Raw genomic sequence first — 6,000 nt, forward strand, 5'->3', positions numbered from 1 at the left:
TCCCGCTCATGAAACAAGATCTGGGAGGTGCGCGGGCGCATGTGAGAGTGTCGGATTCCGAAACGGTTAACGGAGAAAGTGATCGGATGAAAGTTTTAAAAACATAAAGATGCAATGCATATGATGACATGGTAAAATGCAACACGCAAGCAAATAACATGGCAATAACGATGAATCACTAGAAAACACCTGACACATCAGACTCGGAGCGACACACTCCAGCGCGGCCGCCTCGCGCAAGTGCACAGCATCTCCGAGGACGTGCGACCGCTGCACATTCTTTCTTCCTGCACCTATAGGCAGGCAGGAGAGGAGAGACGGGGGTGGAGGACGAGGAGGCAGCTAGCTAGCGTGGTGCAGGTGCTTGGCTTGTTTCCCGTCGCCCTGGGCGGTGCAGATTTGATCCCCGGTGGACGTGCGTACATACGTTGGTGCGAACGGAGGCGACGCGTCGAGGAAGGAGGACTGGGCGATTCCCATGCCAAGCAACATCGACAACGTTAACGGCCGGAAAAAATCCTACGCGCTACGCGGCCTGGTCGTACTCAACTGAAAAATATTCTTGTATAAGATTATTTTTTCCTTAACGGCCATGGTATGGAGCTGCCAGCTGGAGATGCCTACGGCCCGAGACTAGACTTCCAAACTACTCCTACTATACCTGACTGGCGTCTGGCGCCCACTATCTGAATTTTGGTCAGCCAGATATTCTTATTTGGAGGAAGCTAGATATTCCTGTCCGACACTAGATATTCTAATGCGTTAGAGCTAGCAGAACGAGTGCAGCATTTTCGCACCTTGCCGCGCTTCATTGGGAAAAAAAATTAAATCCAAAAAATGGATTTCTTTCTACGAGTACATAATGAATGGTCTCTATGTACAGACCGTAAAATTTCATTAACTAACATGATGTTTTTCTAGAAACCACATCTGGCGTCTGGCACCTACTATCTGAATTTTGGTCTAGCTAACCCTCGTTGTTTTCTAGTCCGACACTAGATATTCTAGTCCGACACTAGATATTCTAGTCCTTGCGAGTTAGCAAAATGAGTGCAGCATTTTCGCAACTTGCCGGGCTCCGTTGAAAAAAAATCCAAAAAAAATGGAGTTTTTTCTACGAGTACATATATAATTGATGGTCTATGTGTACAACAACAACAACAAGAAGAAGAAGAAGAAGAAGAAGAAGAAGAAGAAGGAGGTCTCTAAGACCTATAAGATTTTTTAATGATGTTTTTCTAGAACATCGTCTAGCGCCCACTATCTGAAGTTTGGTCCAGCGGTACCGAACGTGGTTTTGCCCGCTAGATATTCTAGCCCGACACTGGATAACCTAGTCTGTTAGAGCTAGCAGAACGAGTGCAGCATTTTCACACCATTCTGGGCTCCATTGGGATTTTTATCCAAAAAAGTGGATTTTTTTCTACGGGTACATAATGGATGTTCTCTATGTACCCTAAAAATTTCATTAACTCTTTTTAGCAAAATATCCATATTCGAGGCACGTCCTTCATGGGCAAAGGTGCATGAACTGAATGCTTGTGCGCGTTGCTGGATTTCCTAGATAATTGTCGCATTTGCTCTCTGAAGATCCCTTCGCCAAATCAGCGAGAAGAACTTTGCAATCTGATGCTTGCTTTATACAGTATTTACTACCAAAAGAGCCCCTGCGTTGCAATGAGAGAAAAAAAATATAACACACGCTCTGAACCGAACAACCATCACTCAAGACCATAATAGGTTCATCTTCTTTATTTTAGCAAGGTATCATATTTGTGTTGCCGCTTATCCTCCTTCTCACCCTCGCCGGCGGTGGCCTCAGTGTTCACACAAATCAAAACGTGTTTGAATGTGGTTAATCTTAAGACGTCTATCTCTCCTTCTCCCTCTCTCTCTCTCTCTCTCGCTTCCTCTCACTCCCGCGATGAGAAATCTGTTGTTTTCCTCTGCGATATTTTTCAGAGGTATGCATGTGTAGTTATCGATATTTTCTTTTTCCTATATGGTTATAGTGGGTGTTTATTTACAATCTGGATCGTCGCCGGTACGCAAGAAAAACGGATCGTGCGCTATAGATTATAAGTTTGCTTCCAAAAAATATTTCAAAAATATTTAGCAGGTAAAATTAACATCATATTCAGATTACACACATTTTTCTCATCAAATTTCATATATAACATGTTAAAATCGGAGTTACGGTTTAAAAGATATTAATAATTTAGAAAATCATTTGTTTGACTTAAATATCTTCTAAAATAATATTTAAAAATACTTAACAGGTAAAAATAATCTCATATTTGTATTCTAGATATTTTTCTAATCAAATTTCATATATAACATATTTAAATCGGAGTTACAGTTTAAAAAATATGGATAATTTAGAAAAGCATTTGTTTGACTTAAATATAATTTGCGGATGAATTACCTAAAAAGTCAAAGGGATTTCGTAAAAATGTAAAATAACGGTTCGGGTGTGACTTAAGTCTAGACTCCTGGTTGATTTCAAAAAAACACATGGGCTTTTTTGCAAAAAAATGCGACGGGCGGGCGGACAAAAGCACCCGTGCTTTATTATTAGAAATTAGAATTAGGTTAGATTAGATTAGATTGGAAATAGAGATGTGACAAGTTTCAAGTCTGCTGCAAGAGTCAGCCCCTGTCGGCATGCCACAGTTTCCAAAATTTCAGAGTTGTTCAGTCCTTTGATCGTTGTACAGAAGATGATCCTGATTCCTAGATAGGCTCCAGCCTCGTTACGAGCTACTGCACTGAATGATCCCCTTGTGCCATCCATGAAAGCTGCACCATCAACATTAACTTTTGAAGTTCCAGCTATAGGTGGTAACCATCGTGGTGCAACGCCTGACGATGGCAAGTGCGATCTCTGAACCGGCTTCTTCAAAACTGGCAACTCGTCAATGAAACAGTTGACAAAATCCGTGCATACTAGCTTGGCTCTGGTGCTCCCCTTGGTGGGTTAATTTCATTTGGGCATGCCAAATATCCCACATGGTGACAACCAACCTACTCACTTCAATATGGTTTAGAGATTCAAACATAGAGAAAAGCTAGTTCCTCGCCAAAGGTTCATGATGCACCACATATCGTCTTCACAGAGAGACCAAACGCATCGGCCGTGTGTGCACTGAATCAAGGATTGAAACCCGGAAGCACATATCTGACAGTTACTTGAAGTAGACATATTTATATGGTTTATTAGATCAGCAGTAGGGATGGACTATTGAGCTAAACTCCATAGGAAAACTCGCACTTTCGATGGAACATCAACATATGCCATAGTTTAGTCCAAGACTTTTGCTCTCTGATGGGATCCGATGAATCACCAGTACCCTCGAGCGACGCCTCTCAATGGATCTTTGTAGTGATCAACATACGGTATGCCGATTTTACAGTGAAGATACCCTTCTTTTCTCACCCCACGCCCAAAAATCGTCGTGTTGCACTGTGCTAATAGGGATGGTTAGGATTGTATTAGCATCGATCAACAGAAAAATCTCAGTAACCGTTGTTGTGCTAACTGTATATATATATATATTCTGGATGTTTGAGTTCTATGTACTGTACGTGCTCACATCCTTAAGTATTAGTATGAGCATGATTTGCATACTGTGATTGCCATGTTTGTTATTTACTCATAGATTAGATTACTCGAAAAGGTGCTAATATTTTCAGCAATAATTCCCTTCTCTTTTTCTCTCAAACCACGATGTCTCACATTAACCCCGACCAATTAGTGCATCATTAGGATGTCAAAATAAAAACTAGAAAACCGGCAAACAACCGTCTTGCAAGGATGGTCATGTCGGAAGCATATAATTCTTATTCATGTTGGGACTAGCTGATGTGGATCATAAATCAACTACTCTCATTGTTGCCTGCTAATATCGTACACGAGGAAGTATCAATGCTCATAACCAATCGGACCTTGTTAAAGGGGTCACGCCAGTAGTTCATTGAAACATTTGCACCCTAGATTTGGACTTAATACAAAATGATATGTAAGATTACAATATAATTTTATTAAAAGTTCCCTTAGGGTGATTGAGTAAGTCAACTAAATGCATGGACGGGAAATATTACATTTACTCCGGAGCTTGTGCTGGCGTTTTGGTGATGACGAAACTAGCCTTTTTTTCATAGCAATACGTCAATTTTCTCTTGTTGCAACCCATATGCGTAGACCAGTAGTAGATATGCTAAACGAATAAGCAAAGCTCCTGTGGTATCCTGCGTGGGCTCATGATCGCGCAGTCGACTGAGTCCTCCTCAACTTCCACTGCGGCCATGCTTACTTGGCGCGCTTCCCCGATCACGCAGTTGACCGAGTCCTCCTCAACGTCCACTGCGGCCGTCCTTACTTGGCGCGCTCCCCCGATCGCCGTCGCCACCGCTACAGGTTGCTAGGCGCTGCAGCGCATAGCCGCGCTGGTGGACGACGCCGTGAGCCGCCACCTCCCTCCACAGCGCGGCAGCCATCGCGACGCGCAGTGGCATGCGCGGCGCGGCGGCGAACTTGACTCGGAGCGTGTGGAAGGCTGCGGCGGCACGCATGCGCGCAGAGCCCACGTCCAGGCCTACCCGCCTGGCCAAAAGCAGGAGCGTGGCCCCGCAGCGGCCGCGGACGTCGCTGGGCGGCGGGACACACATGCGGCCGGCTTCGGCGGCACGTAGGTGCACGGCAGAGGGGTCGAGGCCCATCGCCCTGGCTGTAACCTCCGTGCGGACGTCGTTGGGCGGCGGCACACGCGTGCGGCCGGCTTCGGCGGCACGCTACCCAGGGGTCCAGGTCCATCGCCCTGGTTGTAACCTCTGTGTGGACGTCTTTGGGCGGCGGCACACGCATGCTGCCGGCTGCGGCGGCACGTAGGCGCGCAGCCCAGGGGTCGAGGCCCATCGCCCTTGCTGTAATCTCCGTGCAGACGTCGTTGGGCGGCGGCATGTAGGCACGCAGCCCAGGGTTGAGGTCCATCGCCATGGTTGTAATCTCCGTGCGTACGTCGTTGGGCGGCGGCACACGCGTGCTACCGGCTGCGGCGGCACGTAGGCGCGCTACCCAGGGTTCCAGGTCCATCGCCCTGGCCGAAACCTCCGCGCGTACGTGGTTGGGCTTGGGCTGGACGCTCGTGAGGCGGTGGTGGGATGCGCGGGAGCTGGTCCAGCGCGCCTGGGCATGGCACGTCGCACAGAAGAACGCCGTGTCGGCATGGCAGTGCACGTCCGCCCCCGCATCGCACAACGTGCAGCGCGGCCGGCTCGCGCCAATGGACTGCATCTCCGAAGACGTGCGACGGCTGCGCGTACTTTCTTTTCTTCCTACACCTGTAGGCGGGAGAGGAGAGAGGAGGCAGCTAGCTAGCGTGGTGCAGGTGTTTGGCTTGATTCCCCTTGTCCGGGGCGGCGCGTATTTTGAAGAGAAGGGAGGGATCAATAATGCTAAACATATAAAGAGTTACACGCAATTACACGCTGACTAGAATTTTTTCTATCTATTAACCAATCACAAATTTGTCCTCTCCTCCCTCCCTCCGATTTTCAAGGGATGGGCCGCTTTTTTACTTATTGATCAATTAAATTAACCCTCTTTGTAAAATCTTGTAACTCATTTGTATGTGTAGCATTACTCGGGGAGGGATCCCATGCAAGTTCGCCGATGGACGTGCGTACGTACGTGAGTGCAAACGGAGGCGACGCGCCGCCCTTCTTTGGTATGGCGAGGACGCCGAGGAAGGAGGGCTGGGCGATTCCCATGCCAAGCAACAATACAATCGGTTACGTTAACGGCCGGAAAAAATCCATCGCGACCGTACTCAACTGAAAAAGATCCTGTATTAGATTTTTCCCCCCCTTAACGGCCATGGTGGCGCGCTGCACTTGCACACAAGGGTGAGCCGCCATCTCGAGATGCCTACGTCGAGACTAACTTTCTACTATACGCGTGGCGCCCACTATCTAAATTTTGGGCCAGCTAGATATTCTTAT

The sequence above is a fragment of the Triticum aestivum genome, chromosome 5A (assembly GCF_018294505.1).
Source record: "Triticum aestivum cultivar Chinese Spring chromosome 5A, IWGSC CS RefSeq v2.1, whole genome shotgun sequence".
Lineage (NCBI taxonomy): Eukaryota > Viridiplantae > Streptophyta > Magnoliopsida > Poales > Poaceae > Triticum > Triticum aestivum.